Source organism: Salvelinus sp. IW2-2015, unplaced genomic scaffold (genome assembly GCF_002910315.2).
Source record: "Salvelinus sp. IW2-2015 unplaced genomic scaffold, ASM291031v2 Un_scaffold2455, whole genome shotgun sequence".
Taxonomy (NCBI): domain Eukaryota; kingdom Metazoa; phylum Chordata; class Actinopteri; order Salmoniformes; family Salmonidae; genus Salvelinus; species Salvelinus sp. IW2-2015.
In genome coordinates this window covers 23783-34970 of record NW_019943774.1, presented here as the reverse complement: position 1 = coordinate 34970, position 11188 = coordinate 23783, and the positions used below count along the sequence as shown (strand labels likewise).

General features: G+C 44.3%; 1 pseudogene; it reads left to right on the top strand.

The window, feature by feature from the left end:
• The first annotated feature begins 573 nt into the window (after positions 1 to 573).
• Positions 574 to 9257, top strand: LOC112073997 (transmembrane protein 198-like; annotated as a pseudogene).
• The last annotated feature ends 1931 nt before the right edge of the window (positions 9258 to 11188 follow it).

The window sequence follows — 11188 nt, the reverse complement described above, 5'->3', positions numbered from 1 at the left end:
CTTTATCCTATAATAGAGTAGCAGGCTTTATCCTTTGTAAGAGTAGCAGGCTTTATCCTTTTATAAGAGTAGCAGGCTTTATCCTTTATAAGAGTAGCAGGCTTTATCATGTATAAGAGTAGCAGGCTTTATCGTATATAGAGTAGCAGGCTTTCTCCTTTATAAGAGTAGCAGGCTTTATCATGTATAAGAGTAGCAGGCTTTATCGTATATAAAGAGTGCAGGCTTTCTACTTTATAAGATTAGCAGGCTTTATCCTTAATATAAGAGTAGCAGGCTTTTCCTTTATAAGAGTAGCAGGCTTTATCCTTTATAAGAGTAGCAGGCTTTATCCTTTATAAGAGTAGCAGGCTTCTATCCTTTATAAGAGTAGCAGGCTTTCTCCTTTATAAGAGTAGCAGGCTTTATCCTTTATAAGAGTAGCAGCTTTATCCTTTATAAGAGTAGCAGGCTTTATCCTTTATAAGATAGCAGGCTTTATCCTTTATAAGAGTAGCAGGCTTTATCCTTTATAAGAAGTAGAGGCTTTATCCTTTATAAGAGTAGCAGGCTTTATCCTTTTATAAGAGTAGCATGCTTTCCCTTCTTTATAAGAGTAAGCAGGCTTTATCCTTTATAAGAGTAGCAGGCTTTATCCTTTATAAAAGTAGCAGCTTTATCTTTATAAGAGTAGCAGGCTTTTCCTTTATAAGAGTAGCAGGCTTTATCCTTTATAAGAGTAACAGGCTTTATCCTTTATAAGAGTAGCAGGCTTCTCCTTTATAAGAGTAGCAGGCTTTATCCTTTATAAGAGTAGCAGGCTTTATCCTTTATAAGAGTAGCAGCTCTATCCTTTATAAAGAGTAGCAGCTTTCTCCTTTATAAGAGTAGCAGGCTTTATCCTTTATAGAGTAGCAGGCTTTATCCGTTATAAGAGTAGCAGGCTTTATCCTTTATAAGAGTAGCAGGCTTTCTCCTTTATAAGAGTAGCAGGCTTTCTCCTTTATAAGAGTAGCAGGCTTTATCCTTTTATAAGGTAGCAGGCTTTATCATTTATAAGAGTAGCAGCTTTATCCTATAATAGAGTAACAGCGTTTATCATTTAAAGATTAGCAGGCTTTCCTCTCCTCTCCAGGTTACCGTTGCTTCAAGGCGGTGATGTTCCTAACAGGCTTGATGTTTGGCTCTGTCATCATCTTTCTGCTGTGTTATAAGGAGCGTGTCCTGGACACCCAGCTGAGCGTAGAGGCCTCGGTGGGCATCGGCCTGGGCATCGGTACCCTCTGTGGCCTGGTCACCATGCTGGTACGCTCCGTGGGACTCTTCATGGTGGGGCTGTTGCTGGGATTACTGCTGGGCATCGCCTCACTTGTAAGAATCATTTAGAAAAATAATAATAACATGTTTAGATTGAATTTAGATCTAGGAACAGGTCTAGGATCAGGTCTGGGATCAGGTCTAGGATCAAGTCTAGGAACAGATCTAGGAGGAGCAGGTCTGAGATCAAGTCTAGGATCAAGTCTAGTATCAGGTCGAGGATCAGCTGTAGGATCAGGTCTAGGATCAGATCTAGGATCAGGTCTAGGATCAGGTCTGGGATCGGGTCTAGGATCAGGTCTAGGATCAGGTCTAGAATCACTTCTAGAATCAGGTCTGGGATGATCAGGTCTGGGATCAGGTCTAGGATCAGGTCTAGGATCAGGTCTAGGATCAGGTCTCCAGCTCCCTGACCATAAGATATTGTTCCTTATGATTTAAACAGCTAAACTGATCCTAGATCAGCACTCCTTCTCTGAAATGCTTCATGATTATGGGCCCCGTTTCCTAGTTTGTATTAATGTCCAGATATTTTGTTTTATTACACTCTGTGTACACTGAGTTAACGTGAATACAGTGAGCGGACAAAATATTAGGAACACCTGCTCTTTCCATGACACAGACTGACCAGGTGAATCCAGGTGAAACTATGATCCCTTATTGATGTCACTTGTTAAATCCACTTCAGTCAGTTTAGATGAAGGGGAGGAGACGGGGTTAAATAGGGATTTTAAGCCTTAAAACAATTGAGACATGGATTGTGTATGTGTGCCTTTCAGAGGGTTAGTGGGAAAAATATTTAAGTGCCTTTGAACGGGGTATGGTAGTAGGTGCCAGGCACACCAGTTTATGTAAAGAACTGCAACGCTGCTGGGTTTTTCACACTCCACAGTTTCCCGTGTGTATCAAGAATGGTCCGCCACCCAAAGAACATCCAGACAACTGGACACAACTGTGAGAAGCATTGGAGTCAACATGATCCAGCATCCCTGTGGAACGCTTTCAACACCTTGTAGAGTCCATGTCCTGACGAATTGAGGCTGTTCTGAGGGGTGCAACTCATTATTAGGAAGGTGTTCCTAATGTTTTGTACACTTAGTGTATTCAAATCAAATCAAATCAAATTTTATTAGTCACATACACATGGTTAGCAGATGTTAATGCGAGTGTAGCGAAATGCTTGTGCTTCTAGTTCCGACAATGCAGTAATAACCAACAGTAATCTAACCTAACAATTCCACGCTACTACCTTACACACACACACAAGTGTGAAGGGATAAAGAATATGTACATAAAGATATATGGATGAGTGGTGGTACAGAACGGCATGGCAGATGCAGTAGAACCCTCGCGCTAAGAGTACGGTATATACATTATCAGTATGATACTCCGTAGGGTATGTAAACATAAAAGTGGCATAGTTTAAAGTGGCTAGTGGTACATGTATTGCACTAGATGGCAAGATGCAGTAAAAGTGATAAGAGTACAGTATAATACATATGAGATGGGTAATGTAGGGTATGTAAACATTGTATTAAGTGGCATTGCTTAAAGTGGCTAGTGGTACATTTTTACATAATTCCATCAATTCCCTTTATTTAAAGTGGCTGGAGTTGAGTCAGTATGTTGGCAGCGGCCGCCTAATGTTAGTGGTGGCTGTTAACAGTCTGATGGCCTTGAGATAGAAGCTGTTTTTCAGTCTCTCGGTCCTGCTTTGATGCACCTGTACTGACCTCGCCTTCTGGATGATAGCGGGGTGAACAGGCGTGGCTTGGGTGGTTGTTGTCCTTGATGATCTTTATGGCCTTCCTGTGACATGGTGTGGTGTAGGTGTCTGGAGGGCAGGTAGTTTGCCCTGGTGATGCGTTCTGCAGACTCACTACCCTCTGGAGAGCCTTACGGTTGTGGGCGGAGCAGTTGCCGTACCAGGCGGTGATACAGCCCGGACAGGATGCTCTCGATTGTGCATCTGTAGAGTTTGTGAGTGCTTTGGTGACAAGCCGAATTTCTTCAGCCTCCTGAGGTGAAGAGGCGCTGCTGCGCCTTCTTCACAACGCTGTCTGTGTGGGTGGACCAATTCAGTTTGTCCGTGATGTGTACACCGAGGAACTTAAAACTTTCCACCTTCTCCACTACTGACCCGTCGATGTGGATAGGGGGTGCTCCCTCTGCTGTTTCCTGAAGTCCACAATCATCTCCTTTGTTTTGTTGACGTTGAGTATAGGTTATTTTCCTGACACCACACTCCGAGGCCCTCACTCCTCCCTGTAGGCCGTCTCGTCGTTGTTGGTGATCAAGCCTACCACGGTAGTGTCATCCGCAATTTGATGATCGAGTTGGAGGCGTGCATGGCCACGCAGTCGTGGTGAACAGGGAGTACAGGAGAGGGCTCAGAACGCACCCTTGTGGGCCCCAGTGTTGAGGATCACGGGGTGGAGATGTTGTTACCACCCTCACCACCTGGGGCGGCCCGTCAGGAAGCTCAGGACCCAGTTGCACAGGGCGGGTCGAGACCCAGGGTCTCGAGCTTGATGACGAGTTTGGAGGTACTATGGTGTTAAATGCTGAGCTGTAATCGATGAACAGCATTCTCACATGGGTATTCCTCTTGTCCAGATGGGTTAGGGCAGTGTGCAGTGTGGTTGCGTTGCGTCGTCTGTGGACCTATTGGGTCGGTAAGCAAATTGGAGTGGGTCTAGGGGTGTCCGGTACGGGTGGAGGTGATATGGTCCTTGACTAGTCTCTCAAAGCACTTCATGATGACGGAAGTGAGTGCTACGGGGCGATAGTCGTTTAGCTCAGTTACCTTAGGCTTTCTTGGGAACAGGAACAATGGTGGCCCTCTTGAAGCATGTGGAACAGCAGACTGGGATAAGGATTGATTGAATATGTCCGTAAACACACCAGCCAGCTGTCTGCGCATGCTCTGAGGACGCGGCTGGGAATGCGTCTGGGCCTGCAGCCTTGCGAGGGTTAACACGTTTAAATGTTTACTCACCTCGGCTGCAGTGAAGGAGAGCCCGCAGGTTTTGGTAGGGGGCCGTGTCAGTGGCACTGTATTGTCTCAAAGCGGGCAAAAAAGTTGTTTAGCCTGTCTGGGAGCAAGACATCCTGGTCCTCGACGGGGCTGGTTTTCTTTTTTTGTAATCCGTGATTGACTGTAGACCCTGCCACATAACCTCTTGTGTCTGAGCTGTTGAATTTCGACTCGATTTTGTCTCTGTACTGAGACTTAGCCTGTTTGATTGCCTTGCGGAGAGAATAGCTACACTGTTTGTATTCGGTCATGCTTCCGGTCACCTTGCCCTGGTTAAAAGCAGTGGTTGCTCGCGCTTTCAGTTTCACGCGAATGCTGCCGTCAATCACGTTGTTTCTGGTTGGGAATGTTTTTATCGTTGCTGTGGGTACGACATCGTCAATGCACTTCCTAATGAACTCGCTCACCGAATCGCATATTCGTCAATATTGTTGTTGGACGCGATGCGGAACATATTCCCAATCCGCGTGATCGAAGCAGTCTTGAAGCGTGGATTCAGATTGGTCGGACAGCGTTGAACAGACCTGAGCGCGGGAGCTTGTTGTTTGAGTTTCTGTTTGTAGGCAGGAATCAACAAATGGAGTCGTGGTCAGCTTTTCCGAAGGGGGGCGGGGGAGGCCTTGTAAGCGTCGTGGAAATTAGTGTAGCAATGGTCCAGTGTTTTTCCAGCCCTGGTAGCACAATCGATATGCTGATAGAATTTAGGAGTTTTGTTTTAGATTAGCCTTGTTAAAATCCCCAGCTACGATGAATGCAGCCTCAGGGTGTGTGGTTTCCAGTTACAAAGAGTCAGATAAGAGTTCGTTCAGGGCCATCGATGTGTCTGCTTGGGGGGAATGTATACGGCTGTGATTATGATTGACGAGAATTCCCTTGGTAGATAATGCGGTCGACATTTGATTGTGAGGAGTTCTAGATCAGAGTGAACAGAACGACTTGAGTTCTTGTGTGTTATTATGATGGTCACACCACTTCTCGTTTACATCTAAGGCATACCCCCGCCCCTCTTCTTACCGGAAAGATGTTTGTTTCTGTCGGCGCGATGCATGGAGAAACCAGCTGGCTGCACCGACTCCGTAGCGTCCCTTGAGTTAGCCATGTTTCCGTGAAGCAGAGCACGTTGCAATCCCTGATGTCTCTCTGGAATGCTACCCGTGCTCGGATTTCATCAACCTTATTGTCAGAGAACTGGACATTGGCGAGTAGTATGCTAGGGAGTGGAGCGCGATGTGCCCGTCTCCGAAGCCTGACCTGAGACCGCCACGTTTTCCCCTTTTTTCGGCGTCGCCCAGGGTCGCCGGCTGGGATCAGATCCATTGAATTGTGTGGAAGGCAAAACACTGGATCCGTTTCGGGAAAGTCATATTCCTGGTAGGAACGATGGTGAGTTGACGTTAATCGTATATTCAGTAGTTCCTCCCGACTGTATGTAATGAAACCTAAGATTACCCGGGTACCGATGTAAGAAATAACACGTAAAAAAAACAAATACTGCATATTTTCCAAGGAACGCGAAGCGAGGCTGCCATCTCTATCGCGCCGGAAGTTGAACATCGCCGTCCTCGCCCTTTCACGTTACCCCTGATCACATGTAAAGTTTCCTTATGGGGACAATAAGGTTCATTCGGTTGATTGGTTGGTTGAATCTCCATGCAGGTGGTATGGGGAGTTCCACCACCCCCGGACGGTGTGGGGTGCCCCTGGCGTGTTGTTGGGGTCAGGCATGCTGTTCGCCGTCCTCGCGCCTCCAATGGCAGCGCTTCTTCACCACCCTCTCCACCGCTGTGTTTGGCTCAGCTTGTCATCACCGTCACTGTGGACTACTTCCTCGAGCTGTTCGCTCTGGTCAGGTGTGTTGCTGTTGTAGTTAGGGCTCTTCCTCTCCTCCTCTCCTCCTCTCCTCACCCCTCTCCTCTCCTCTCCACTCTCTCTCTCCTCTCCCATCCTCTCCTCTCCTCCCCCCTCCTCACCACCCATCCTCTCCTCCTCTCCCCTCTCTCTCTCTCTTCCCCTCTCCCTCTCCTCCTCTCCTCCTCTCCTCACCCCCTCCCCTCCCTCCTCTCCTCTCCCTCTCTCCTCCCTCCTCTCTTCCTCTCTCCTCTCTCCTCCTCTCCTCCCTCTTCCCTCCTCCTCCTCACCCTCTCCTCCTCACCTCTCACCTCCCTCCTCTCCTCACTCTCTACACTCCCACTCCCTCTCCTCACCCCCCCTCTTCTCCTCCTCTCCTCTCCCCTCTCCTCACCCTTCCTCTTCTCCTCTCCTCACCCCCTCTCCCCTCTCCTCCTCTCCGTACCCTCTCTCCCCTCTCCTCACCCCTCATCTCCCTCCCTCCTTTCTCCTCCTCACCCCTCCTCACCGCTCCCCTCCTCTTCTCTCCCTCCTCTGTTGCTCAGCTGGTAGAGCAAGGTGCTTCCAAAGCCAGGATCGTGGAGGCCACCCATCTGAAATGTATTCAAATTTTTGCACGCACTACTGGAACTAACACTAACATTACTGTAAAATAACATTACTGTAAGATAACATTACTGTAAAATAACATTACAGTAAGATAACACTACTGTAAGTGGTTTTGGGGAAAATAAGTGTCTGCTAAAGAGCATATATTAAACGTCTGTGGTTTGATTTCCAAAGATTTCAGAAGTTTGCATTACAGTAAGATAACACTACTGTAAAATAGCATTACAGTAAGATAACACCACTGTAAAATAGGCATTACAGTAAGATAAACACTACTGTAAAATAGCATTACAGTAAGATAACACACACTGTAAAATAGCATTACAGTAAGATAACACTACTGTAAAATAGTTATTACAGTAAGATAACACTACTGTAAAATAGCATTACAGTAAGATAACACTACTGTAAAAATAGCATTACAGTAAGATAACACTACTGTAAAATAGCATTACAGTAAGATAAACTAACTGTAAAATAGCATTACAGTAAGATAACACTACTGTAAAATAACATTACAGTAAGATAACACTACTGTAAAATAGCATTACAGTACGATAACACTACTGTAAGTGGCGTCCAAGATTTCCAAGATTTCAGAAGTTGTCTGGACCACTGAAGGAGTCTGCTTAGTTCTAGGATTGTGAAAGAAAGTTCAGCTTTTTTTTTTAAGGGAATTAAACTGCCGTCTTGAACATTCTAATATAATTATAGGTAAATACATATTATAAACCGGGTAGTTTGGGTCCTGGATGCTGATTGGCTGACACAGCATTTCAACCTTGTGTATATCAGACAATATACCATGTGTATGATGCAAAAATGCATGTTTATCGTTCTATTTATGTTGGTAACCAGTTTAAAATAGCAATAAGGTCCCTCGGGGGTTTGCCAACATACCACATCCCCTCTTATTCCTTGACTCTGTTACAGATACATGTCGGAGAGGATTAAGGTGGCTCCACCCCGTCCTGTCTGCTGGTTCACCTGGGTCGTCATGGGGCTGTGGCCTGTCCTGGCATTGCTGGGGGTCCTCATCCAATGGAAGGTAACCGCCGAGGGATATTCACACACTGAGGGTGAGTCTAATCCCTGACCTTTAACCCTAACAGAGGGATATTCACACACTGAGGGTGAGTCTGATCCCTGACCTTTAACCCTAACAGAGGGATACTCACACACTGAGGGTGAGTCTGATCCCTGACCTTTAACCCTAACAGAGGGATACTCACACACTGAGGGTGACTTTACTTGATGTGGAATAGAGTTCCATGTAGTCATGGCTCTATGCAGTACTGTGTGCCTCCCATAGTCTGTTCTGGACTTGGAGACTGTGAAGAGACCTCTGGTGGCATGTCTTGTGGGGTATGTATGAGTGTCCGAGCTGTGTGTCAGTAGTTTAAACCGACAGCTCAGTGCAATCAACATGTCAATTCCTCTCATAAATACAAGTAGTGATGAAGTCAATCTCTCCTCCACTTTGAGCCAGGAGAGATTGGCATGCATATTATTAATATTAGCTCTCTGTGTGCATCCGAGGGCCAACCGTGCTGCCCTGTTCTGAGCCAATTGCAATTTTCCTAAAATCCCTTATTGTGGCACTTGACCACATGACTGAACAGAAGTCCAGATGAGACAAAACTAGGGCCTGTAGGACCTGCCTCAATATCCACATTATTTATTACAAGATTTAGTTGAGGTTTAGTGAATGATTTGTCCCAAATATAATGCTTTTAGTTAAAAAAATATTTAGGACTAACTTATTCCTTCCCACCCATTCTGTAACTAACTACAGCTCTTTGTTAAGTGTTGCAGTCATTTCAGTCACTGTAGTAGCTGACGTGTATAGTGTTGAGTCATACGCATAGACACTCTGGCTTTACTCAAAGCCAGTGGCATGTCGTTAGTAAAGATTGAAAAAAGTATAAGGGCCTAGACAGCTACCCTGGGGAATTCCTGCTTCTAACTGGATTATGTTGGAGAGGCTTCCATTAAAGAACACCCTCTGTGTTCTGTTAGACAGGTAACTCTTTATCCACATTATAGCAGGGGGTGTAAAGCCATAACACATACGTTTTTCCAGCAACAGACTATGATCGGTAATGTCAAAATCTGCACTGAAGTATAACAAAGGTTGGAGGTAGGCTATATACCACCACAGAATCAGCGGTTTCATAGAACGAGGTTCTACATGTAATTATGCTTTAACTGGAAGTCACACATTTAATGTGATTAAACGGTGAACATTGTGATGGCTTGTGATCAAAGGATGTGCTCTAAATCAAGAGAAGGAAGGACGCTTTGACTGTGGTGCTGTGGTTGGAATCTGGTGGTTGTCATAGTAACAACCTGTGGACCCCTCCTCCCCAATCTCCCAAGATTATACGTTTTGATTGCAGGGAAGAGGGTGAAGGGGGGGGGACAGAGGGATGAGGGGGGGAGCAGCAAGGAGGTCAAGGTGGGGTAGGGAGGTCAAGGGGGCAGGGACAGGATGGGAGAGGCAATGAGTTATAGAGAGGAGGGTTAGAGCGGTTAAGAGACCGGGTGAAGAAGAGAGGAGGGTTAGAGTGGATAAGAGAAAGGGAGAAGCAGAGAGGAGAGTAAAAAGAGATGAGATGGGGTGAGAAGTGGTGAGAGACAGGGAGAGGCAGAAAGGAGGGTAAAGAGGACATCATTAAGTGGAGATAATGACAGATGGTGACTCTACCTCTGGCTGTGTGTGGACTGTTGAGGCGCAAAATAGAGAGAGAGCAGCAGATATGACACAAATTCTGCTGCTGATGATAATGAACAGGGAACAGTAATATTAGTCCTGTTGATAATGAACAGGGAACAGTATTATTAGTCCTGTTGATAATGAACAGGGAACAGTAATTATTAGTCCTGTTTGATAAGAACAGGGAACAGTTATTATTAGTCATGCGGATGAGTAAGAAACAGGGAACGATAATATAGTCCGCTGATAATGAACAGGGAAGTAAATAATAGACTGAGAATAGAAAAGAACGTATATTAGTCCGTTGGATAATGAACAGGGAACAGTATTATTAGTCCTGTTGATAATTGAAGCAGGACAGTATATTAAGTTCCTGTGATAAGATACAGGGAACAGTAATTAGTCCTGCGATAATGAACAGGGAACAGTATTTATTAGTCCTGTTGATAATGACAGGGAACAGTAATATTAGTCGCTGGTGTGCATACATGAACAGGGAACAGTAATATTAGTCCTGTTGATAATGAACAGGGAACAGTATTATTAGTCCTGTTGAATAATGAACAGGGAACAGTATTATTAGTCCCTGTTGATAATGAACAGGGAACAGTAATATTTAGTCCTGTTGATAATTGAACAGGGAACAGTATTATTAGTCCTGTTGTATAATGAACAGGGAACAGTATATTAGTCCTGTGATTATGGAACAGGGAACAGCTTATGTTATTGTCCTGTGTCTGATAATGAACAGGGAACAGTATATTAGTCCTGTTGATAATGAACAGGAAAGTATATAGTCCTGTGATAATAACAGGGAACAGTAATATTAGTCCTGTTGATAATGAACAGGGAAAGTATTATAGCCTGTTGATAAGAACAGGGAACAGTATATTAGTCCTGTTGAATAATGAACAGGAACAGTAATATTAGTCCTGTTGATAATGAACAGGGAAACAGTAATTATTTAGTCCTGTTTGATAATGAACAGGGCAACAGTAATATTAGTCTGTTGATCAATGAACAGGGAACAGTAATTTAGTCCTGTTGATTTTAAGATGAAAAAACAGGGTACATATTATTAGTCCTGTGATAATGAACAGGGAACAGTAATTATAGTCCTGTGTAATGAACAGGGAACAGTATTATTAGTCCTGTTGATAATGAACAGGGAACAGTAAATATTAGTCCTGCTGATAATGAACAGGGAAAGTAATATTAGTCGTGGTTTGATAATGAACTAGGGAAACAGTATATTAGTCCTGTGATAATGAACAGGGAACAGTATTATTAGTCCTGTTGATAATGAACAGGGAACAGTAAATATTAGTCCTGTTGAATGAATGAAACGGGAACAGTAATATTAGTCCTGTTGATAATGAACAGGGAACAGGTATTATTAGTCCTGTGATAATGAACAGGGAACAGTATCATTAGTCCTGTTGATAATGAACAGGGAACAGTAATTATAGTCGTTTGATAATGAACAGGAACCAGTAATAATTAGCTGTCTGTTGACAGGTATATTGCTGAAAGAAGGAACAAGTATTATTAGTCCTGTTGTAATGAACAGGAACAGTAATATTGCCAAGACAGGAAGTTTGCCTGTCTGATAATGAACAGGGAGACAGTAATATTAGTCCTGTTGATAATAACAGGTGAACCAGTAATAATTGAGTCCTGTG